This window comes from Numida meleagris, chromosome 1, assembly GCF_002078875.1.
Source record: "Numida meleagris isolate 19003 breed g44 Domestic line chromosome 1, NumMel1.0, whole genome shotgun sequence".
Classification (NCBI taxonomy): Eukaryota; Metazoa; Chordata; class Aves; order Galliformes; family Numididae; genus Numida; species Numida meleagris.
Genome location: NC_034409.1, coordinates 122,127,836 through 122,155,282, shown reverse-complemented (window position 1 = coordinate 122,155,282; position 27,447 = coordinate 122,127,836).

The window sequence follows — 27,447 nt, the reverse complement described above, 5'->3', positions numbered from 1 at the left end:
CATCAGAATTAGTTTGCTCCTTAGTTTTACGTAGTCCGTGCCAGACAAAAACACTCTTTGAGCCTAACCATAAGCAAAAAGACAACAAAATATAAGGAAAGAGAGGAAAGGACAGGTAAAGTTTTACATTCTGGGAGTTCCCACAGTTAAAAGGAAAATGCAGAAGTTTTTCTTTACAGGTCCTTGCTACGTGGAAAATCTGAAGGACTGCTTAACAGCAACTTTTGTCATGGGGGTCCCAGACAAGAGGAGGAGGAGGAAATCATTCTACAGCACATAGACAGGAATGCATATATTGTGTCAATAAATGATTCTGATAAAAAGGGATCTGTCCCAGTCACTACTTGCACAGTGAACTGTTGTTCCAAAACATGTAAAACAACTAGTTACAATGCAATTTTAGACTTTGTGTCTATACAAACAAGAATCAGAAATACTAATTATATAACATGTATTAAAATAACCGTACTTAGGAGTAGGGAGGTAATAGCTCATGCATTCATATGACAGCTGGGGCTTCACTTAAGATATCTTTTGAGCTTCACACTGTGAAGATGAGAAAGCATCTAAGACGAGCATTAGGAAAGCTACAAAATATAAGAAACAAGATGGGAAGAATGTATAGCATAAACAAACAAAAAAGGAAGTCTTAAGAAAATACTGAGAGAAGCAGGATGAAAGGGAGAGAATTGTTCACGGTGGACCATAAAGAACGTTCACTCTAAACATAACAAACTCAGATTAGATGTGAGGACAAAGCTCCAAATAAGAGTTATTCATCAATGAAGCAGTCTGTCAAGGGAGACCTCCGAGATATCACAAGAGGAAATACTTAAAGGGAAGTTAGATAATATACTCAAAATAGTGCAGCAGATAAACCTGTAAAATGTGTAAGAGGCCAGACTGAATAACTTCTTTCAGCCTATACTCCCAAGTCTTTTTTTAGGACTTTACATGCAAAAATATCCTGATAAAACGTAGCTTGCAATAGTAGGTAAGGTCCAGTCCTACAAAGACTTAGCCATTTTAAGATTATCCATCTACGCAAATAGCTTCACTGAAGACAGATTAATTCATATAATACAGAGTGGTCAGAAATATTCAGATAGTTTCTCCTCCCCAGGTGTCTGAACATTATTTTAATGGTATGTAAAGGAATCTAGCTTAAGACTTGGGTATGGGAGATAACATAGGCAAATTTCTATCCACTCTAGAAGACATACATCCACCCCAGTCTTCCACAGCCATCTGTTACACAAGGCTTGATACTGAGTGACATGGGAACCTCCTAAGACTGGAACCTTCTTCGCAAGCATTCACAAGATTTTGTCACATTTTTCCGTAAACATTCCTCTGATGTAGTTTTTAAATGCTCTGAAATGACAACTTAAGGAGATCAAGAGGAAGGAATAGGATGAAGACTTTATCAGGCCAGGCCATTCCACAGTTTCTGCCCTCTGTTGCTCCAGCTGCTGCTCTTGTGGACTTCCCACATGGGATCTTCACAGCTACTCATAGCTCCAAAGCAAGGTGATACCACTGCTTTGCTAAAGTCCCTGCTCTCTCAGGCAGCATTTAACACCTGGTATAATATGCTGTGGAGGGATATTAAGTTTAAATTCACTTATCAAGTCAACTCTCTGATTAATACTTCTGTTGTAAGTAACAGAAGAATAATCAGCTCCATACACATGGATGCCATCTTACCCTATTTCATTGTCTCCCGTAAATCAGACACCCAACACACGAAAAAAATCTTAGCAGATTCTAGATATCCACAGTACAGTTCTCTCCATGTCTGATAAATACTGTAGACTGCTGCTGTATTCAATAGAGAAAAACAAGCATTTTCAGGGCTGAGTTCAGCTAAGCTATTTTGATTATCAGCTTTAGGAAGTATGCCCTGTAAGTGCCTATTTTTCACTAGGACCTGGAAAATGAATATTGATCACTAGCTCTGACACTTCACCAGCTGAGTCCCACCTTACGTACTTATTTTTTCATAGAATTGGGCATCATCTTAGTAACTACTAAAAGAAATTCATTTATCCTAATCATTAAGGTACTCTGATGCTATTCAGCAGAGAACAAACTCTTCCATACCCATGGTTGGATCATGAATTAAGAGTGAAGTGGTCCAACAGTAGAAAGGTAACACACCTGCCACTGTAGAAGCAGAACTAAATCATCATATATCTTGTATTCTGTAACGAGTAATCGTCATTGTCAGGAACCCCTGAGCCATGAGGAGATGCTATAATGGGCAAACTTCCTTCAGGAATGAAGTCTGGCTACTTTTTTTTTTTTTTTTTTTTTTTTTTTTTTTTTTTTTTTTTTTTTTTGTCTAAGTATATTCACATTTGCAAATATTTGGAGTGGAAAGATTAGTCAGTCATCTTATTTTTTAGCCTTTTTCTATTTCTTTTTTTGTCTTAAAGGAGCACTACAACTCTTCTAATTAATTTGAATGAAGAAAAGCAGAAAGCCGGAACCTTTTCCCTTCCTTTCCCTTCCCTAGCTGGTAAAATGGCTGGAAGGCACATTCTGTGAGGAGAGGCTGAGGACACCTGAGGTATCCAGTCTGGAGAAGAGGAGGCTGAGAGATGACCTTGTTTTTCTCTGTTAACTCCCTGAGGAGGGGAAACACAAAGGGAATTGCTGGATTCTTTTCCCTGGTAACTGGTGATATAATGCATGGGAATGGAACAAAGCAGAGTCAGAGGACGATCAGACAGGATATTATTAGGAACATTTATTTACCACGAGGGTAGTCAAATGCTGTCACATGCATTCCATATCTGTCAGTATTCAGATCATTTGGATAACACCCTCAATAATATGCTTTAACTTAGCCCTGAGGTGGTCAGGCAGTAGGACTTGATGATCTTTGAAGGTTCCTTCCAATTAAGCTATACTAAATAAATTCTAAATAATTATTTCCCCTTTGCTCCTTTTTCTTCTCCTTTTCTCCTCTCCTTTTCCTCTTTCCTTTTCCCTTTCTTTTCAAGTATGTCCCTCATGAACTATACTGTACTTTTTTCTAAAAAAGTGGAAAATCAACAGCTCTGTGATTATGATTCGGCTCCACACTTTGATTAGTTTTAAAAGGAATTAGAACTGCTTGAATGAGTAAAAAAAATGTTCTAAAGTGCAAAGTCTACAGAATATTACAAAACATGCAGTATAATCCATGTTAAGCACAGAGATAGAAATAAATGCTCAAAAATGAAAAATATAGAAAAGAAGTTTAATTAAGTCTAACCATTAAGAAAACTGCCTGAAAGCTGATCTACAGGTAGAAAAATGTAGTCACTGTCCTTGGGGCTTCATCATTCATGCAACAACATTTACTTCTATTTCTTCCCTTTTTCCTCTATTGCTTTAACACCTCTCATTACTCTTTCCCAGTAATATAGAGGGTGTAATTGAAGGAAAAAGTGGACAAAATTGTTCAATTCCTTGTGGAAAATGCCGCAGCACATATTTTCACAAATTTGCAAATACTACCAGCTGTCTCCAAAAACTGATGGTAGTTCTGTTTTCTCTTGTTCCTGTTTCACCAAGGGTGTTTAAAACAGTATAAGAAATACAGCATTTACAGAGAAAGAAAATTGTTTACTTTGGGAGCTCTTGGATTAGGGAAAATGGCAGAGTTTTAAAGGGGTATGTGTTTTTCTTTCATAGTCTGAAGGTGCCAGAATGATGTGAAATGCTTAAAAATTGCTGTGAGCAAAGCCAAGAAGTGAAGGAAACTTTCAATCCCTGCAAGAGCCCTATTTATTTCAGCTTTCTGTGGCCAAATATAAGCTTTCTACATGCTTTGGCACCAAAATTGGTTTAAAAAAATCCAACAGGAAACTTTATTACTTGAAATGTACCCTGAAAGGAAGCATCAGTATTTACATCAAAACATTTAAATGCTGATTTAATTTTGCATAAAATCATTTATTCTGCTGTTGAAGAAATTAAATATCATTGAGTTAACAAGTACAAAATGACAATGAATAAAGCTTGCCCTACTATGATACTAAGAGACATGCAAGCAGAAGCCACCACACTTCAAAGATCTGTCCTCCTGTTTGAAAGGAAGATGCTTGAAGGTGGCTTGCTCTTAAAAAAAAAAAAAAAAAAAAAAAAAAAAAAAAAAAAAAAGATAATCTTTGTTCTTCATTTATCCTGTGCTGAAAGTCTGAGACAGGAAGGGTAGCAACAAAGGCTGATGTGATCTCAAAATCCATCATGAGCTAAGCAGAAACATGCCAGATCAGTACCTAAAGAGTACATTTATATATAAAACACTACCATTTTACATCATACAGGAAAAAAGAAATGATGTGCATTCCCAGCAAACCAACAGTCCAAGGGCAATGCCTCACGATACTATGATGTTATTTTAACTAGCATGTTATTTTAAAGCAGACGTGGCAACAAATCAGCTATTAATGTTTATCAAACACTGTAACTTATGTAATAAAAATAATCATATTTCATAAGTCCTGCAGTATTAACAGTTGGCTCAAATGAAGTTCCAGTTCAGATACACACACTCCGTGCATTATACCACCCTTCAGTCTTTGATTATTCTGACCACCTTCCACTTCTATACTTTAGAAACTGTATACATTCATAGAATCATAGAATGGTTTGGGTGGAAGTTAACTCTGAACATCAGTAGATAAAGATCTAAAGATCTACTCAACTCCCCTGGGCAGTGACATCTTCCACTAAATCAGGTTGCTCAAAGCCTCATTCAACCCAGCTTGGAACACCTGGCTGACCAAAAAAATTAACAGCAGATTTCTGTACACTAAAAATCAGCAGGACTCCAAGACACACAGTTACATTTGAAAATGTGGCCTTGTGACAGGATTAATCAGAAAACACAGGCTTCAGTCTGGACCCAGCCCACGAGTAAATTATGCACCGAACTTCTCTGTTCTCCAGGTCTGTATCATCTCCCATAGTCCTCAGAATGAATTCCCAATTTCCTTCTCCCTTTCAAGTCTTTTCCTAGTATATCCTTCCAGTTACCAGCTCTGAAAGCAATATGCAGTATCAAGCTGGCCCAGTGCACCACTTTCTCCTAAGCAACTCCGGTTCAATCACAGAAATGGCTTCAGTAACTAAGTGGTTCTATCCTACATCATCAGCTGGGGCTGCTCTTCATTTCAGACAGCAACTCTCCTTCCGTGTCTGAAAGGTCCTTGAGTTGAAGGCTTAACAGTGACTTTTGCACCACTCATTTTCTTTCAGAAAGTGAATGCAGCTTCCTGCGTTTCTGTTTCCAAACCACCAAGGAAGAGAGAAAAGCAGTGGAACAGAGTCTCAAACACATGCAAAGTGCCAAGCTGGATAACTCAGCATGATACTAGAAATACCTAGATGTGAGGGTTGGCATTACTAGATATTAACATCAAGTGCTTCAGAAGCTAAATAAGAGAATTAAACAGCAGATAGCACTGCCAGCAAGTTACATCAGGGCCTCCTCTTAGGAGCCAATCCCTTCAAAATATTTGTGCCTATAGAAGGAAATGCAAACGAAGGTGGGTGGGGATACGTGTGTAGGGTTAAGCCCTTGTATCAATATAGAAGAGCTCCACACCCTTATCTTTTTAGATATCTACAACATTTTTCTGCTCCACCAACAACAGAAACAATCAATCAAGCACTAACACTGGGCTAGAGCACTAGTAGCTGGGGTGACCCTGGCTATTTGTTTGTTGACAGATTACTTAGCTGTTTGGAAAAGGAGTGATACTGCTGACATACATTTGGTTCACCTCTGCAGCTGACACCTCCAGCCCCCTAAGTGTTATAGCTTCCTGTACAGCTGGAAAAAAACCCAACCCCACAAAAAACCATCTATGAGTGAAAAAAATCAGGGTGGAAAGTGAAACTTTTTGCTGCCCACAGCACAGGCATAACAGCAAAAGGGACAGTCTGTCTGTACAGGAGAAACAGATTGTTAGATGGTTTGTCTTCCAATTTATTTGTAATATCCTGAACACTATTTCCAATATTCATCTATTTAAAGAGGATTCAATACTTAGTAAATGGCTGCTTTGCTAAAGACATTGTACTGTATTTGCTCCCAAGCCATGGAAGTAACAGATGTTTTCAGGTTTAACCCTGGGCAATGCCTTCATGAAGGCTGGGAGAGGGCAGAACTCCTGTCTCTGCTTTCAGAAAACAGTTGTGCTAACATGCAAGGAAAAAGAGAGTACCATTGCAAATACTGCCCTCTATTCTATAGTTACTCATGTAACTATGACAGCCCATGAGATGCACTTCCCCTGTTGAAACTCAGTGGAGACTGTTCAGGTAGTAATGGTGACCCCTGTATATCATCCACCCTTCACAGCTCCCTGAAGCCTATGGATTCCTGCAGTAGGTTATACAAATATTCATTAACTCTCTTTCTAAATGTAGTGGTTTCTGATTTTTTGGTTTTTTTTCCCCCCTTTTCAGGCCCCTGAAAATATGACAAGGCAGCTCATTAGCATAACAGTAAGGTGTCCCAGCATGTCTGATGCTAAGGTTTTCAGAGACCGCTGGCAGTAAGATGCTAGCAAACAGATAACAAAGCTACTAATGTTCTCTTCCACTTTGGCTTGGCCAGTAAAGGCTTTGGAGCTCGTTAGAAATTCCTCTTCTTATTTATTTATTTTTCTGGTTTCTGTGGTATGAAGTATGCATCCCTCGGGATTCTTCTTCAGAAACATGTCAGCTTGAGGTTTCTTTTTATTTCCAGCAAACAAGAAGATAATTGAAACCCTTCCTGAGTTACAGCTATGTTTCCTGCTGGAGAGACTGACAGATCCAGTAAAGAACAGAGGACACTGAAAACGTGAACGAGTTTGCCACGTTATTCCTTTCATACTTTTAACATATACAACAGTTTCCTGGATGAGACTGCAGGTCCAAAATCTTAAAAGGCAAATCACAAGAGATACTTGAAAACCAGAAAGGAGCAGAAAAGATTTTTGTTTCTGCAGCTAATGAATGTGCCAAACCCACTGCTCTACGGAACAGCATGCCAGCCTGGCTGCTGATGGACATGAGGGATGCAGACCCCATCACCATTCACCACCTGTTTTCTCTGCCAAGAGTCTCTATGGCCACCTGCCAGTTGTGGAGGGGGGCTTGTTTGTTCTGGGAACAGTTGCCCAGGATGCACAGTGCTGAGACCCTTTACAGTTGGACATTCATTTTCTACTGTATCTGCAATAAGCCTTATCCCATGGGTGATGTTGATATGACATAAAGCCCATCTGCGAGACACGGTAACTACAGAAAGCTAGTATGACTGTAGGGCATAATGGATTTTTTGCCTGACACAATGGGAGTACAACGGATGTCAAGGCTGGTGCTGACAGCAACTAGAGCTAGCTGGAGAATTTTTCTTCCTTCACTGGAAGTGGAAATGTATCCATTTCTCATGGAAAAAAAATAAAATCAACTGAAATAAAAATTTTATCAGAAAGCATTTACTGGGCTCAGGACAAAATCTCTTAACAAATGAAAAAGCCATCTGCTGGGGAGGTAATACAGACCTATCAAGTCTGCAACCACGTTATACCCATCTTGCACAGCTCCCAGGATTAATCTACTGGCAAGCAGCAGCAGATATATTCTGCCCCTTGGGATACCCAGCACAGAGCAGGGCAGCTGGGGCAGCAGAAGTGTGCTGGATAGACCACAGGACTCTACAGAAGTTGTTGTCATATGTGGCTAAGCTCAGAGAAAAGTTTCCATTTCATGGCCTTGTCCATTTGAATGCACCTCTAGCATCATCAGACATCTAAATTTTTCTCAAAGGATTTGATGTGGGAACCTCAGACACAATCTTGGGTTTTATCAAGCCTGAAAGGCCTACGGAATAACCAGCACTGTGCTGGATAAGGTGTAAAATGTGAACATTTTAGATTGGAGTTACCTACTAAATTCATAACCAGAGTATCCTAACTACAAGTAAACAACAGATTTCCCAGAAGTTACAAGAGGCAAGGAAAAAAATATCTCACAGTATTTTTACATGATGGTAGAAGTGTACTGAAGTGATGTTTCCCATTTTCATATTGAAAAGGAAAAGTCATTTTAGCATCAAATTACTTCTGTCTTGCACTTGAGTTACATTTAAATATACATTTCACAAATAAAATATCACTGCTAGTTCTTTAAGCTGTACTGAGTTCATGGCATAAAGACTTCAGATTTTATGATGTCTGTTTTAAGTTCATCATACAGAAGTCTCCATAAAATCAGGGAAAAAGAATACTGTAAAATTACTTGCATTTATTATTACATTTTTAATAATAAAGATTGCTTTCTAATATGAACCAGGAAGCGAAGAGCTGCAGCTCTGAGTCTCAGACTAAACATTGTGTCATGGCTCTTTTTGGCTTCTGTTTAAAAAGGCTAATTGGTTTGGAAGAGAAAGATATAAAAGATTTAGTAATCTAACAACTTCAGACCAGTGAAAAAAACAGTCCCTGCCTTTTTGATAACAAATAAAGGACTTGCATTTCCTAAATATATGTTCTTTTTACCGTAAGTTTTGCTATTAAATGCACAGGCTAATCTGTAAGGATTTGAGTGGATAACACACTAAGAATAAAATTGAAAACAGCATACAAAGTAAGAAGGAAGATACGTCTGCACATAATTTGTGCCCTTGAAAATGTATTTCAATATCTATTTTGCATAAAATAGAGGGGGGAAGAGAGGGGATTTTTTTTTTAATATTTTCTTCCAAAAATAAGAAATAGTTGGAGCAGTTATGTGACAGCAATTAATCAAGTTAATGAGAGGGGGGGAGAAGGGAAGTACCAACTGTTCCTAACAAAACTACCAAACCTTTTCTCTCAAAAAGAGAGTGAACATTTCTGAAGTTGTTTCCTGACAAGACATAAGCAGCTAGGAGTAAATCTGTAGGAAAAGTTCAGTCACTAACATGCAGATGAAACCTTTTCTCAGTAGAAACAAGACATAAGGTTTTGAGTGACATGCAAGTACAAAAGCATCATTTCTGTGTTTCAGAATGACAGATCAACAGCTGAACTGGTCTTTGGAGCCAGCTGTTATAGTCTCCAGACTCCAATTCATTCTCGCTCGTGGCTGGTGTTAGAGGTAGTCCAGGTACCACGTTAGGTACACATTAAGCAGATGTGCTCTCTAGGGGGGATATCTACTTTTAATCAAACCAGCTCAGGTGCACCAGTAGAGCAGCAATCAGCAGAAAGCTGAGCTGCTCTGTTATCAGACTTCTTTGGTGAGTTCTGCAATCCATGTTGAGCTTGAAAATGTTCTAAAGACCTCGTACCTGCATCCGGGCTAGCTAGTTATTCTTGCTGAGATAATCCAAGTGAGGAGCTGTCATAATATTGACTTCAATACATACTTTCCTCCCCTATTTCTGAAATGTAATATTTTTTTTATTGCCCTGGTACTTCAAAGGTTACAACTTCAAGCATACATAAGGTATATGATACAGCATTCTGTATCTTCTCCAGAAGTCAGCAACAGTCTGGTAGAATGCAATTGCAGAATCCGCGTCTTTCACCAATATAATAGCCTGAGCCACAATACCAGAGCTTAATTTATTTCACATATGGAAGACTTTATAGTGTGTACTACACATATCTCCATGCTGTGGTTGGATTTTAAGGCAAGACTACGGGACGAGATGATAAAAATATAATGCGATGCCGAGTGGTTCACTGTAGATGAGATGTTCTAAAAATCTCTTCACATAAAAAAGAACACCAATAACATTTGTGAAGCAACAGAGAGACAAGGAAGTCAAACATAAGCAATAGGAAAAGCTAGCTATCTGAATACATAGGAGGAGAAACACTGCATTTTATCACAAAACGTAGGAGTCACTTCAGCACGCTGTGCATAATGGAGCATGGTAGTTAACCACCATTGCTCTAGTGCCATCAGAAGAAGCTCTTTCAATCTTAACAGTGCGGCAAGGCAGGTATGGGCCACCCCCCCTGTGCAGTTCCTTGCCCACTTCAACTCAACTATCTAATCCACAAAGGAGAAATGCTACAACCAGATCACATATTTAAATGCCCCCAACCCCACCTGAGGCTGCATGTGGCTGAAGGAAAGGCCTTCCTGTGGGGCTCAGCTGTGTTATAACCCTTGGGCCTGCTTGCTTTCTACCCTCCCAGCTGCCCAGGAGCAGCAGCATGGTCTGGAAAGTTGTGCCCCTTGTCAGTCACAGCTGGAGCTACAGTTCAGCTTCTTGGGTCTGTGACAGGGTGTTACAGGTGGTCAGGCAGCCAAAAATAACCATGCCCCATGAGGGCACAGGCTTGCAGCCCAAGCAGCAGCACTGGAGAATGGAAGCAAGGAGCAGAGCTCAGCATGATGCAGTGGTCACATCCCACAACAGGCTGGAAGCTGGGGAACAGGGGAGATGTGGGAGCAGAAGAGAAGATTATAACCTTCAGGACTGGGCGATACAAAACCCAGCTGCCCCTCCACAGCTACAGCCCTTTCTGATTCCCGTAGTGCATGGAACTGGATCCTCCAAGCCATCCTCATGCACTGGGAAGGAGCCCTGCACCTGACATTTGCCTCCCCCACATAGAATCATACAATCCTTGGAGTTGGATGGGACCTCTGAAGGCCACCTAGTCCAACTCCTCTGCAATGAACAGGCACATCCACAGCTAGATCAGGTTGCCCAGGACCTATCCAGCCTCACCTTAAAAGTCTCCAGGGATGGGGCATCAACTACATCTCTAGGCAACCTGTTCCAGTGCCTCATCACCCTCACTATGTAAGATTTTTTCCTTGTATCTAACCTAAATCTACCCTCTTTCAGCTTGAAGCCATTTCCCCTTGTTCTATCACCACATCTTCCTCATGCAATTACTTCAGTTTTTGTGAAGCGATTCGGGTGGATCAATATTTTACTCCAGAAAGGAAAAGGGAATGTGCAATATGTGGAAAGTGTCTGGCAAGCAAAACACTAGATTGCTATTGAATGTTTAGTTTGATTTTCTGGGAAAACTCTCAATGTACTTCTACTAAATCTCAGCCTCTAAGATGCTAACAGGAACATCCCTGGCCTCACAGTGATGTCCCTCTCCATGTGCCTTTTCACTAGAAGTAGATGCTTCTCTGTGCATTTTTGAGAGCCTCATTGCTGCCAGCTTCTGCTTTTTCCCATGTCCGCATTTTCTTCATTACTGGTGCAGGGCATTATTACAAGTTGTTCTTCAGACAGCCCCTCTGACACAGCAACAGGAATGGGTGTTATAGTGCTAGCTTAAACCTTTTACCAAAAACAAATTGCAAACCTTCCTGTGCATAAGAGGAGGCCAGCTGTAGTGCGAGCAAAACCATCCTTTAAAACATATTTAAATTGAGTTGGTATTTGTTTTATATGGTTTGGGAAGTTTTCATCTGATACCTTCATGCTGTGCTCCATATATTAATTCCCTTGAACAACATTTGCTTTGGGGAGTCAATTCATTTTTCACTCCTGTCTTCTTGAAGGAGTGATTTACCAGATGTGACAAAGAGAACTCAAAAATGTGTTACTAGCCTGAAAGAAAAACAGATGATCAATTTCTGGTTTAATCTCGGTGTTATGCTGGAATAATTCAACCAGGGTATATAACAGATGAAGAAACCACTGCATTTTTATCCATGAAGCTTAAGCACCATCCTTAACAACCTCTGGAACAGCTTTGGTCCAGTGGAAGCTACTTTCCACCATGGAAACAAGACTATCAATCTCAAGAGGAAAGGTGTGCCCCAAAGGGCACAAAGATGAGTAAGTAACCGGCAGGTCTGGAAGTTCTACCTGTGACAAAGCAGAACAGTAGCGAACCACAACAATGGCAAAGGAAATTGCAAAACCAAATATAATGTCTATTGAGCTTATGCAAGGCCCCAGTTCAACACTACCAGAAGGAAGCTGGAAGAAACCTCCCTTGAGGTTGAGCTAACTTGCCATAAGAACTAGAGCCTAAATGGCCTCTCAGTGAGACAGGTCGGGGAAACAAATGAGTTGGAAGAGACCTTATTTAGTTGAATTCATTTTCAAAAGAACTGCTCCTTGTCCCTCTCTCACCATGAAACAGTCCAAACACTGGTGCCAACACAGAAGATACAACTGGCACAAGATATGCAGTCCCTATTGCTGTACGTGTTATGCTGGTTGCTATATGTATTATGGTAATGCAAATAACTGCCCACGCCAGTACCTGGCTTCACTCTATGAATTCTCTGAAATTCCCACTGCTCTTCGTAAAATTTGATACCAGCTGTGTGGCAGAGAGAAGACAGGCAAACACACATATAACACAAATGATATTAAGGCTGTTGTAGACTTTCACATTTGCAAACATCTTAATTTTATAATACTACATCTTTAGTTTATTACACTCCTGGAAAATAAAAGTGCCAACGTTCAGCTTCAATTTCTTTTCTGTCCCTTCAGTTTGTGTAACTATTGTAATATCTGCAGACTTAATTTCCCCTAATGAATTTGTTTTCTTTTGCTTTTCTTGAGCATTAGTTCTGGCAAATAAACATCAACTAACAGTGAAGAGTTAATTTAGTATCTCCAAATATTGACCTCATACTCTGCGAATAGAAATGGTTCCGCAACTTACAGCTACCCTCCACCTTGCTCATGGCACCCACTCCTGCTGGTCTCTAACCATGCTTGTTAGAGATCTTACACAGTTAGGTAGCACCAGCAAGGCAAGGATATGAACTCAGAGCCCAGCAGAACTGCCAACATGTCCCTCTGCTCAGTTAAATTAGCATTCCAAGGAAGAGGACCACATGGCACAGAAGCGGTGCTGCATCCCCAGCCTATGCAGTCTCACTAAGGGCAGGAAATCCGGCATCTAAAGTGAACTTATGCTTCTGTCCCAGCAGTTTAAGAAATCCAGACTGCTTAGCTTGGCTACTCTATGTGCAATATTTTGACACACTTTATAGCATCCTTAAGTTTTATTAGCATTGCTTTTATATTTACTTTCCCAATCATTTATAAAAGAGTATTTAATAGAGCTGACTTGCAACTGACCTCCGAAAAATCCCATTTGAAATACTTCTATCTAATGATATATCTTCCATGACACTACTTTCATATACACCAAGTGCTTATATCCATTTAATTTGCATTTAATCAGTATCAGATAGTGTTGAATTCTAATCTAAATAATGTGCAGTTCAGTGCTTTATGAAAAGCAATTTATGTGATGTGTAAACAATTGTTGTAATGAACTGAACTTATCACAAGAATAAGACCAGGTTTATATTATAATACCCACAAAACATAAAATCTGGTTTACTCACATCATTCCCATCTTCTAAATCTTAAATAATTAAATCCCATATCAGCAATCTGATTTTCACTCTTCTGTCTAGGACGGACATCAGTCTGGTTGGTCTAATAGTTTCACTCATTCCATCTGTCAGTTCCAGCTACTAGTATGGTCCTGGCACACATCCTCCTGCCTGAAGCCTCTTTGCTGTCATTAAGATAACTCAAGTTTTCTGTTTGAATGATATGATAATAATAGATTCATCCAGTCATACCAAAAGTACAGGCTTTTCCATATTCTTCATACCATCCTTTCCAGAATAATTGTAGTTGTGTTATAAATTCAAGTAGCATCACAGAAGGCAGAAAATGCTATCACTTCAGCACATGCAGAGATCCCAATGTAGCTCTACTATTCAAAATTCTAGACACAGAAAGCTTTTACTGAAATTCCAGAAGTCCAACATTTGCAGCTTTATGCTGCGTAGTGTTCGGATGATTCTCCTACAGTATCAGGACAGAGATGGAAGACATTTGATTTTGTAAACCTGTGAGCTTTTGTTCTAATGCCTTCAAGTTTCTCATCCAAAAAAATGCCTAGGTACTTTCTTGTTGTAGCTTAAGAGTTATACTACTGGACTGATGGTTGGACATACTAGTGAACTGTTATAAAGAAATAACAGGAAAGAAAAATATATAGTGAAGATATCCCAACTGTCCCATTCTCTACAATAGATCACAATGCCAGTATGGCTATTTCATCAAATCTCCTTGATGAGAGAAAAGACAGTGCAGGCAGGTACCAAAGATGGGAATAGGACAAGACCCATAATTAGTTCTTGGATGCAGAAAAACATCAGATTCCATAACAGATACATTACTTTTCCTGGCATTTGGGAAAGAAAAAAAAAAAAAAGCCAAGTCTGAATTACACAGTTACAGCATTCAGCAGCTGCAGCTAAGAAAATGAGAAATTCTTTTTCTGCTCCTCAGAGCTGACATCAAGTTTGCTCTTTTTACATTGGGTTGCTCTGAGAACAGCTAGCGGAGTTTCTCAAGGAACTAGCACACATGGGAAAATGTGTCACAAGCGTTCATCATCTAGTTTTCACAAACAGCCTAACTCAAGATCAAAATGAATGGAACAGAAATACTGTGAAGTGTATGACATACAGGCAGTGATGACAAAATTAAATCTTTTTCTAAGTTGTTGCTGTAACCACAAAAGTTCCATTGAGTGAAAAGTGTAAACTGCAGCTTAACATGCTGGAGGGCACAAGCAAAAGAAAAAGAAGCATTTATACTGACATACAGAAAATTAATTCTTCCCATCTGTAGGTATGCAATTCCACAGAAGTGACAGAAAACAATTCAGGATGTTAGCACCTCATTTTCAGCTGTCATTTAAAAACAACTAGTCCATTTACTCTACCTGACCTCCAACTATGTCAAATGCATTTAGCTTTCTTTAGAAAAATCCACTGAACATTTTTGTTTAAAGGCACTGGAAGCCTGAGAAGAAAAAGCTGAGATACCTGAGAAACGTTCCTGTCATTTGATTTTTCAGAGAAGAGTGAAGCAATGGTTAAGATTTAGCAATATAATGTTTAGCCACATACACAATCTGGCCACAGCACTTCAAATTAACTGCAACCTATTCAAAATCTGGTATTTTCAATTAACTGGAGCTTATTCACATCTGGCAAGCTAGCAAACAGAGCGGGAGAGTGTTACAGCAGCTTAGCGGAGGCATGCCATGAATACACATTTGGACAGCCTGGGAGAGCATCAGTGTCACTCTGGGAATGTTCCTGGCATGGTAAAAGAAAAACATCAAAGACATTACTGATTTAAAACTGCCTCCAAGAGTGCAATCTGTAGTGACAGGAAATGGAAAAATTATCCTCAAAGGGACAGTGAATAAAGAGCTAGACCAACATGATAGCGGGTTCCACACATAAAGCTATGTTTTGTCAAAAAACTCACTAAAACAAAATATTGTGCAGTTTTTGGCCCCAGTTCAGAAATGAGTCTTCAAGGCAGCTCAGAAACTGCAGGAACCAAATCAAGTTTGGAAGGAACAGCTCAGAAATGAAGTCTTGTCATCTGCATGGTACATCTAATATTTTAAAAGGCTACTGTAACCTAGAAACCAGCATTTAAAAAACAAAAGGCTAATAATGTCTGAATATGGAACCATGAAGAGCTATAAAGAAGAATAAAGATTGGCTAGAATAACTATCAGAGAGCACTGTCTGAGACTATTCCAAACACGACAAAATAATACTCCTGGTAATTCAGCAGTACCTCTTCAAAGTTGGCATTGCCTCAGCGCGATTGGTGGAATCAAAACTTGTCAATAAACACACGGGAGTTAAGGACTCAACTTTCATCCCAGGAGAGGGTGAAGACCATTATGACTCATTTAAATGCTATGTGTATTTTCCATGCATAATGTACAAATGCAAATTCTCACACAGTATATATTACTTAGGCTTAATTGGAAGAATTAATTGACAGAGGCTTTTGCAGTAGGCAAATCTATTTATAGGATGTGTTTTTGTAAACCATGGAAACAGCCCCTTAAGATCCTTTACCAGTATTTAAGCTGTGCAACATAGCTGCTAAAGAGCATTTTAAGGAATCTTTTAAAGTGTTCATGGAAAATGTATAGAGCAAATTTGTCACAGGCTGAATCCTGTTGCTACACAGAGCATTACAAAAGCTCATCAGTCGAACATATCATTTTGATTGCTTTGTAGCATTTGAATATTGGTCCACAAAATCTAATTTCTTGTTGGGGGTAAGACCTTGGTTAAACTTCATCTGAACTTTGCTTTACATTTTTGGGGCATTCCCCTTTTCTCTAAACCAATCACAGATTAAGTCCTTGACAAAGTTGGGGTATACCCACTATACTAAACCGTATTTGTTTCAACGAGCTTTTCCTACCTCTAGGGTAAGTGGCACAAAATGGCTACAAGCAAGGCTCAATTTTTGATCTACTGTCTCTTGACTTAGAGTCAAGCAATCTATTCCTATGAATATTAAATTATATTTATACAAAATCAATTTTTTGTAATCTTGTTATGGTTTTGAGGCATCGAAGTGGACAATACCAACTAAGAGTGTTGGGTAGAAAAATGATTTTTAGATACATTTCATTGTGACTTAGGTACTTATATTTAAGATTTACTGAACAAAGCACAGGTCTGGGACATTTGCAGAGATGGCTTCGATTCATTTGCCAAGTGTAAAACCAGTTCTTGACACTCCTGGGTTTCCCACATGTCCAAAAGATCATTCCAAACAGCTGCAGTATTTGGCACAGGGGACCCTTTTGGGGGTTACCACATCAAGAAACACTGAGAAAGAAATAAGGCATATGCTGCACGATGGTGGCGGTGGAGGAGGAAATGTGCATTTGGGATACAGACACCCCGTAAAAGCCAAGGGAATAATTCTCACTTCCTGCTGATAGGCTGTCTGTGCCAATGACCACAGCAAATGCAGTCTGGGTCTGAGCAGCAGAGGGAATGAGACAAGGGGCCGCACTGCTGTGTCAAGAGGCATGGGTGCCTGGACTACATCTTACAAGGATCTGTACGTGTCAAAATCCCAGTGAGCCAAGAAAGGTAGAGGAATTAGACAAACTACAGGTGTAGGTGATTACTGAGTGGCATAGATAGCCAGCTTGCATGTTCAACAAAATAAATCTGGATAAAGCTGCTTCTTCGCACATGTGCTGAGCAGCCAATGTGCAAATTTCTGTATTACTTAGATCTCTTACATAAATAAACAAATTCCTCCAGGGTACCTAACATCTCCAGTCATAAAAAAAGGGCAGAGGACACAACAGGAAGTACTAAAAGAAAGACAGAAGCCCCTGGTTCCCACCAGTAAATCTGCATCTATGATCAAAACATCTTGTCTTGATATCCTGAAGCAAAAGAAGGAAACCAGCAGCTACTGAGTGCACATGGTACGCTAGATATGCTTTTCAACAGCATTACTCTTGCAGTTTCCATGTGGTTGATGTACTTCAAGTTAAAAAAATCTTCCTGTTTCTCACAGTACAAATAACAGAGCTCTGGACCACTGTGCCAACAAATCCAAGTACGTTCTGCTCCTACTCACATCAAGCCCACTTTTTCTACTTAAACTGATTGCCAGCAAAGCCCTAGTTTACTCATTGGTCTGGGTGATCTCTTCAAGTAACACCACCTGCTATATCTTATGTGGTATCTTCCTAATCCATATGTATGTTTGAACACCCCTAGATTTTTAAGGAAGCTTGTATATGAATCTAATTTCATTACGCAACATCTTTTCTTCTCCCTCCAGTATTTACAATATTTGGGCATTTTAACACACAATTAAACCAAAAGTTCTGCTTGAACATGGTATTGTACAAGATCTCTAAACAATGAAAACTTTACAGGCATCATTCCCACCAGCAAATATTTTCCAAAGTAAACGTTGACATTTTCCTACTCCAAAGTCAAAACACTGGTTTTCACAAAACATAAATACAAATATATTTTCCAAATAGGTGATGAAATAGAATGAAGTACAGCAGTGTTTACACATGTAAGACTCCAAAGTAAAAAAAAAAAACAAACAAAATCTTTAAGTCTTTGTCAGTGTTCCCAACAACATACTGTTAGAAAAATGTTCTTCCACCACAGAATTCTGAGGAAATCAATTCAATTGGGCTTTACTTTTGGGTCAGAAATATTACAAGTAGAGATACACAAACTGGTATGAGTAGTACATGAATATTTGAGTATTATCAATGTGATTAACATTACCAATATAATCAACTTAAGAGAACCTTAATCAGTGTAACTGAAGGAAGCGTTATTGAGGTGCAAGAAAATATCACAGAATCTCAGAATTCCAGGGGTTGGAAGGGACCTCAAGAGATCATTGAGTCCAACCCTCTGCTAAAGCAGGTACCCTACAATAGGTCACACAGTTAGGCATCCAAACATGACTTGACTATCTCCATAGAAGGAGTCTCCACAACCTCTTTGGGCATCATGTTCCAGTGCTCCATCACCTTTACTATAAAGAAGTTTTTCCACATGCTAGTATGGAACTTCCTATGTTCACGTTTTAGGCCATTATTCCTTGTCCTATCACTGAGAAGAGCCTGGCCTCGTCCATTTGCCTCCCACCGGCCTTTAGATATTTATAAACATTTATCAGATCCCCTCTCAGTCTTCTTTTCCACAGGCTGAACACACTCAGGCTTTCCCCATACAAGAGATGCTCCAGGCTCCGCTGGACTCTTTCTAGGAGATCCCTGTCTTTCTTGATCTGGGGAGCCCAGAACCGGACACAGAATTCCAGATGTGGCCTCACCAGGGCACAGTAGAGGGGGAGAATCGCCTCCTTCAACCTGCTGGCCACACTCTTTTTAATGCACAACAACAAGTGCCTAGGCTGTCTGAATGCATCTCCTCTGTATCAACCCTCCCATATCCTGCATACATCTGACTAGATATAGGATGAAGAGACTCAGGCTGAATTAACACACAGCAAGTCCTTTGACTTCATCTTATGCTCTGATATAAGTTTTTATAGTCACATAATTTCATTTCACGAGTATGTGTATTCACTCACCTTTAAGACTGCCTTCAGCCACACTAGTTGCATATACAGTTTTTCACCCTGTCATAGGTAAAATAAGCTCCACAGATACAGCCAAAAAACCAAGAAACATAATGTGCTCCAGTTCAGCATATTGCTTCAGTTGCTGACTTCAAAGTAAGCACTTGAAGAAAATCAAAACATGTAAACGTTAAAAACACAAATGGTGCTAACGGCAGGACCTCTTCTGAAACACTGCTGCTGCATTTACTGGGAATCCTCAGTTCCTGATTATTAGTGCTTTTCCTTAGAATGCACAAAGTTGGATGTACAACTGACGTTATTAATAGAAGTCAGTGATGTCTTTGGTAGACATGCAAGTCAAGATACTGTTCTTTTGTTTACTTTTTTCCCTATTGATTTGTCATAATCACCATGCCTTTCATTAAAACATAGCTTTAAAGATTTTCAGTAACTCTTAGAACAGATTTAGGGTGGTTTTTGAAAGGCTCTTAAAGATACACTTGCTAAGTGAGTAAACATGAAACAAATGTTTTATGAGACAGCAGTATCAGTAGTGTATATATATTGGGAGAAACACGAATGAACATATTTAAAAAATAATGCTAGCAAACTTCATTTGCTCAAGGGAAAAAAAATCCTTCCTATATAATACTGCATTTTTCACTCTTACAAAAACTCAAGAAGGAAGGGAAACTTCATGAGTCATTTTAAAATAATATGAAGGAATGAATTCTGTTATCTAAAAAGGGTAAAGTGTTTCATATCTTTCATACTGAATTCAGTTTTGGCCTATTGGAGATATGCAAATGTTTTAAAATCACAGTGTTTTAGTACAATTGTGAAGTTAGTTGTCTGCTTAGTTTCTGTCCATGTCACGTGAACTCCCCAAAGAGACCATGTTCCTCAGCAATCTGAAGTATGAGGCAACTTATTGAAAAACTTCTGAAGACTAAACTGTATTTTCAGACACAGTATTGATTCATTCAGGAAGGAGTTGAATTAAATTGGTTTGGAGAGGAATCTTACCATGCCTATTAGGCATGAGAAGATAGACCAATTCATCATGTCATTTATACAGTAATGTATGTTGTTATTTTTTAAAAAAGGATTTTAAAAAGCATATATAGATAGTATCCATGGTTTCAAAATATTTTGCCTTTTTTATCCACATATGGAAGATAAACCATGAGACAAAACTTACTAAACATGGCAGGGAATCTGATCCAGGCACAGGACATAAAAGAAAGTTGCCAACAGTTACCAGTGTTTGTGATTTTTAGCCTATTTCTACCGAAAGGAAAACAGAAGAAGATGAGGACAAAGTGGTTGGATTCATCTGCCTGATGTCAGCAGACATACTGACTCCAAGCCAAGAGAGGCTGAGCAACAGCCATCACATGCCATGAAGATAGTAATTTTCTCATATGTCTCGAGCACAAACTACAGCTTGCCAGGAACTTGGAGGATATTTGCACTGCTTTGAAAATTAAAAGCATAAAGAGAGTTAACTATCGCTTCTGTTCTTATCCAGTGTAGTTAACTAAAGTTACCAGGAGATACAGGCAAAACATAGTTAATCCCTTTCCTATCACCACCTTTTTATCCTGGATTTCTCCAAGCCATTCTCTGCTGTAGTTCATGAAGATGAATACAGACAATATGTAATCAAACCAAACCTCGAGCTACCTCACTAGTGGTTGCAGAATGGTAGATGCGTGCACAAGCAGAAAGTCAAAGGCAGGATGCTGCTGCCGTTATTACCATCTGGATGTATATCTGGATTGCGACAACTCCCATAACACCTGCATGATAAAAGCAAGTAATTTTATAAAGAGCAGAGCCTGCACAGACAATGGATCTATTAGTCACATTATAAAAATGTTTAAGAGCCTTTCTAAGCCTTTGGAGATAAAAGTCATGAACAAATGAACACCTGAGAACTGGATGAATCATCAAGAGCTAAAACAGAAGGGTTTTTCCCCCAGATTGTTAAATATTGTGGATTGTTACAATAGCACCACAATGCAGAGTTTGAGAATGCTGCTGACCTTTTTTTTTTTTTATGGTTATTTCTATGGTGAGGGGTCTGCTAATTCTTTTGGGCTATCCTGGGCCTCATTGCTTTTGTAGATTGGAGTAAGAGTTTACTTAAAAAAATAACATTTAATTTTAACTCTCTTTACTTGCTAGTTAGAGGTCAGCAACCAGCCATCTTTTTATTGGCTTTCACAGGTTGCTTTCTGTTCTGTTATATTTCAATAAAATGTTTTGGTATCACTCTGGGCATTCACTTGGTTGTAATGAATCAATTAGTTAATCACAGAATTCTAGTGACCTACAAGAAACCAGCAGAAAACTTCATGGTGGCACAGTCAGACCCCCCTGACTGCTACTAAAAAACATGCCTTTAACAAAGCTTTGCCCAAGTTGATACCTGGAAAATCAGAGTGCAAACTACAACTCAACTTTAAATGCCTAAAGCAAGACTTCAAAGCAGCTACCTCAAGAACAATCACACAGGCCACCTGGGGTTCTCTTTATTTTTTCCCTCTTGTTCTGTCTTGAGCGTCTGACCAGGAGGATGACCCATCTGTCTGACATGGTTCCTTGAGCTGCCCAAGTTCAGAGAAAACCTAGCAAATCCATAACCTGACTCATCAGGAAGATACAATGACAGTAGAGAAATCGTATGGTAGAATTCAGCATGACACAGCTGGAAATGGACTACTGCTGCCAGAGGCAATAAGGCAATGAAAGTGTGCATGAAAGTTCCCAAAGCTATACTTCATCCTGCACAAGCTAACATCCACATAGCCTGATCTTGCAGACAACATTGGCGAGGCTCTACTACAAAGACGGATCAGAGCAGTGAGTTGGCACTAATCAGTGCTGCACCCTGTTAACAACAACTTGGAAAGGCAGCAGTTCTCACATTGCTTCTTTTCCAAACATTTCCTGAATTTCTAGTATCTGCAAGTTCTGTAAATTGTGAAGTTTCCCCATCTCAGCACCTCCCTATAGCACTGCTGAAGTGCATTTTTCTTTCTGTTCTGCTGCTTCTGCTGGAGATTTTGTCCTTCTCTTCCTGCTGTCCTGTGCACATAGGTGCATCTTTACCCTCTTCAGCTTATAACTAATAGAAAGTTCAATGTATCTATTTATTTATGGTGTGCAAGACATGGAATTCTGTCACAGTTTGTAACCCTTGCCATTTTGGTATCGACCCTTTCACATGCAATCATAACCACCCAGTCCAGTTCTGCATCAAATGGAAAAGGACATTCAATCACATGATAAAAAGATGTCATCTTGCCCATGTCTCTCACGTGTCGTTTTTTTTTAGGCGCAAGACTTCTTAACGTATCTAATCCAAAGCACATATCAGACGCTCTTTTGCCAGCTAGTGCTCCATAATACCTGTCAAGCTGGATAACCCATCAATGATACAGCTTTTGAAGGCCCAGAGTGGAATAGAGAGGTGGCAGTCACCATTTTTGATGTTACTGAAGGACTATAAGAGGTTGTCAACTATGACATGCCTGTGAATGGAAGGATCAGCAAAGAGATCAGCAAAAATGTGGGTGGACCAGCAAAGTTTTCTCTATCAACTAACATGACGGATTCAGCAGTATGAAGGATTTCTCAAAGGCAGTCACGCAACCACTGATAAGCTACTGAATCAAGTGTCAGTTGACTAACCAACAGGCAGTCCCTCCTCTGTTAACTCTTTTCTCCCACCACGACAGCACTAATAGGAAAGAAAGGACAAAAAATGGCAGACAATCTCTTCCATTTGGAGATTGCCTGCAGAAAGCATTTGACAAGGTCTCTGAAGAGAACCCAAATAGAAGACAAAACAGAACAAAACCCCCCAAAATAAGACTCTCTCCACAAACAATTAGGCTTTTCCACGTCAAAAGTCATAGTTCGGAATCCTGAGAAGAGCTTTTTAAAGATCGAATGTACGTCTTCGATTTTAATGAGGGCAGTGTTGGTCCTTTTGTGATGGTGATACAGTTCACAAATAGGCAAGTCAATGTTTTTATAGGTATTTTCTTAAACTATAATTGATGGAACAAGTGCTTCAACTGTTTCTATGCAGTCAGAATAAAAGCTCAGTTGCCTCTCTGGATTTGAGACCTTCCTCCTCCTCTTCATTTCTGGGAAAGGGGAGTCATTTGTAGCAGTATATTTGTGTAAGATGTCAAGTTCAGTGGAGTAGTGGCAATAAATTTGTGAAAAACATGCAGGTCAGTCTATGGAATTGAGCTGTCTATACACCTGTGCTAGGCTTTTTTGTACCTTCCTCCCCTCTCCCCAGCATAATTCCTTGAGGTATGTGGTTGTATTTCAAGACTATGTATTTGCTGGAAGTTGTGTTGTAGAAGCAAACAGCCATTCTGCTTCCCCTACTCTCTCTGCTCACAGCATTTCTTCCAGATCTTAACCCCAATGCTTTCCTCCTGTCTACCTGTATACAAGGAACCGAAAACTGCTTTGGATGAGAAGGCAATGATTGGCCAGATACAGCAAGATTCAACAAGAGTCAATGATGCAACAAAGGGTTAAACAGTTAAAAGAGCCTGTCAGTTCTAGAGCTGAGAGAAAGTATTCTGCAAAAGGAGCACAAAACACAAAACCAGGGATTCAGAGGTTGGGCCTGTGGAAGACTAATGAAGTTTCAGCTATTAATTCCCACTGAAATGTTAGCATACAGTGAATCAGCCAGTGAATGAGTAGCTGAAACAGGTACATTTGTGAAGACAGATTATTATGAATCAAGCTACAGCCACCACCTTCTGGAAGCAGATCTGAAGAAGTACAGTGTGAATGGTAGGGTGCTACGGGCAGGAACAAAGCTTAAGGATACCTCCAGAGTATCTCCGGATAACATCAAAAGATAAATACCAACAGTGAATTTATATCGTATGAAGACTTTATGCTTTGAAAAAGGATTTGGAAATTAGCAATGACCTGACCCATGACACTCATCATACACCTTAGGAGAACAACTTGCAGACTGAATCGCTGAAATCACTTCAGCGAGCATAAAAGGTCCTGTTATCTTCAGTGAAGTTAGGACTTCAGGACTTTACTCTAGTTATACCACTGTTATTTATTCTCCAACACAGACAAGCATCACTTTCCAAGAGTTCCAAAGTGACTCAAGTAAATTGAAAGTGTTATTCCTTATTTTCTTGGCACTTCTGTTGCCTCGACTTAAAATAGAAGTGGGAGTTGAGCTTTACATAGTTGACAGATGTCCCTAGTTATGTGAACATCACCAGACACAGAAAGAAAAAGTTCTGAGGCTGAAGTAGATCTTCATTTCTGTCTGTTGCTCCGACCTCCAGCAGTTATGCCAGGGCAACAGAGAAAAGATGAAGGATCTAAAGCTGCTGGGAAATTAAATCACAGTGATCACTGCATCAACCAGTCTTTAAGCACAGCTCCAGTGTCTGTCATAATCGTGGTCTGGCTCAGCCAAAGCCTTTTATTATTTGTTGAGGTCTATTGTGCTTCTACCTGCAATTTCAACAGGGATTTGTTGAACTTGTAGCATTTTCCACAGCAAATATCAGACATACTGAAAATTCATCACAACAAACAATACACATTAAAAAGAGTGCTAGTTTAAGAAACTATAATGCATACAGGAAATTGCACAAATACAATGACATCAGAATATTCAGTGCATTGTAAGGGTTACAGTTTTTGCCTTTCACTTTTCAAATTCTGTAATATGTAGCCTTCAAAATCTGTTGAGCTGCAAATAAACCCTCTTGTGGCAAATTATACAAACAGTGATCCATAGCAGGGATATTAGAACCTGGGAGATATAAAACTGTACTGAGTATTTCTAAATCCCCTGAAGATTTCCTATAATTTATGTAACATAATCATTACTCTTTTTTTTATAGAACCTCTTGACCTCAACTACGGATTTGGGACTGCAAAATATCATTAGCAAATATTCAGCATAAGCTATCTATTATAGTTGGATCTGTCTGCGTGTTGACAGTCCAGCAGAGTGGCTGCATATGCAGTTACCCTAGCTGTGAGATTGCTCATTTCGTGGCTGTTCCAAGGTGTAAAGTGTAATTCTTAGAACTCAGAAGGAGAGTAGTCACCACAGAAGGGAAGATTCAGTCATACTCTACACAAGTTCGATCCAATCAATCTTGTCTCAACATCAGAAAGGCTACTTTCTGAGAACAGTAAACCAGTGGTTTGAAAAGAGCCTCTAATATCTTAGAGTTATGTAGTATAACACTCAGACACGTATCTCACCAATAATACAAACTTGCCAAACTCTCATCCAATATTTAAGAAAAAAAGCTTGATTAAAGAACTATATACCTGATATGAGTTTACATTTGCCCTATTACTAGATGTCCTCAAAGGTGTCAATAAATCAAAGCCTGCCTGCATTACATTTCTGCCAAGGTGCCCATTGATGTAAGAACATGAAGAAAGACTGTAAAGGATAGAAGTGACCAAGAAACCTCACTCAGCTTTTGCCATGCTTGTGACAATCCTTATAAAAGCAGGTCACAGGATATCACTCCCAGTGAAAAGAAGAAATGCCCTATATGAATTCATCTGTAGGGGAAATGGAAATTTTGGGAAACGGAAATTTGGGGAAACCAAATGAAATAGTTTTGCTAGAAATAATAAGCATATGACTTCTTATAGATGCCTTAATAGATTTAATAGACTTAGATAACTTTGGTGACTTTTTTTCTTACTATAAGTATATACTTCAACATCAATATCCATAATAATATCGTTAACATACAAGTCACTTAAATCTATGCTGAGGATTCCACTGATGTTCTTAGTAGAGTTATGCAGTTATTAGCAAAAGTGTAGTAAAAAAAAAAAAAAAATCAAGCCTCATTAAGTAAGTAAATTAAGATATGTCCTTGAACACATCAACAGTAATTATTCCAAGTTTGTGGTTCACCAGCTTCTGCAAACTTTGTGGAGCACATACTCCATTAACTGTTCTGGTAGAGAGTGTGTTTGCTCTGCACTCAGGCTCAGACAGAGAGAAACAAGATTCCTAGATCAGTCATCTTCTCTTTTATAAGAGGGGAGCACCTACATATAGTATTTGATCACATTGTTTGGCAGTCTAAAAGATGTAACACTTCTGAAGTGATACAGCTATGACTTTTTGCTCACACCAACCGTTTGTTTCATAATGTATTATAAATATTTGTGATGAAGAATAAAGTGCTAAACAGTCACATTACAGCTTTAAAAGCTTTCTGTTTATTACACAGGCTATACCCAGGTAACTCTTCTGTTTCACCTTCTATAATTACAAGACAAAAAAATAAATGATTTCCCTATGTTAACCATAGAATGATTCAAAACAATCGAAGTGGTGAAGCATTCATTTGCAAACAGCTTGACAGCTCTGTACACTGGCTGAAATTTACTAGGCCACAATTTATTTTTAGAATAGCTTCAGCCTTCATTGCTGGAATTCCATTTATTACAGTCAGAAGAATACAATTCTGATCACTGTAACTAATTAGCAGCTTAAAGTAAACAGAAAAAGAAAGGCTGAAAGACAGTACTTGTTAATTTTATTTGCGTGGCTAGGGGAGGAAAGAATTATCTAATGCTTCATCCATCTTTCCATTAAGGACTAATTAAAGACATTGACTCATGAATACATTTCAGGAGAACAATTAACAAGTAGGAATGCATTTTCAAATGATCTGAAAATAAGTCAGTTGCAACAACCAATGACTAGCAACCCAAAGGGCAGGTAATCCCCTTGTTTGTCACCACCTACCATTGCAACTCATACACTTGCAGGGAGATGGTACAAATACATTCCATGTGATACTGTACATGCCGTATCTTATTTGTTTACAAAGTTGTTTTCCTTCAAATAAGAACAACAGAAACAAAGCCTCACGAATGGATAAAAGAAAGAAAGGAAATTTCAGCAGAATGTAATGATAACACCCAGTCAGAATCCTGGGTGTACACTGAGGATAGCTCTCACCTATTCAACTTGCTTTGATGTCTCAGCTATTCTAAATTAACATATTGTAGGGTGTCTTCCCAAAATTTCATTGTGATGTTGTTTTTTTGTTATAAAAAAAAGCTTGAACAGAAATAACAAAGCTTTTGCACACTGAAAATCTTAAAGTGTCTTTTAAAAGCTTTTTTAGTACAATCTCCCAGAACATGCAAATGAAGACAAATTGTGGTCTAGAGACTGTCACTTCAGTTTAAGGTCCAGCTTGAGTATCCAATCAGAATCCACCAGTCATCTGTACAAGCATACAAAAGAAAACTAACTTCATATTTTCTATAGTGGAGTAAGGAGCTGTACTGGGCTTACATGGTGATGTTTTGGTAGCACGGGGCTGCCAGGGCTGGCCTGTGCAAGCAGAGCAGCTCCAGCTGCTCCAAAGGGACCCGCCGCTGCCAGAGCTGCGTCGTGAGCGACGCCGGGTGTGCTCTGGGAGGGCGGATTTAAGGAGGGGAAACACCGCTGC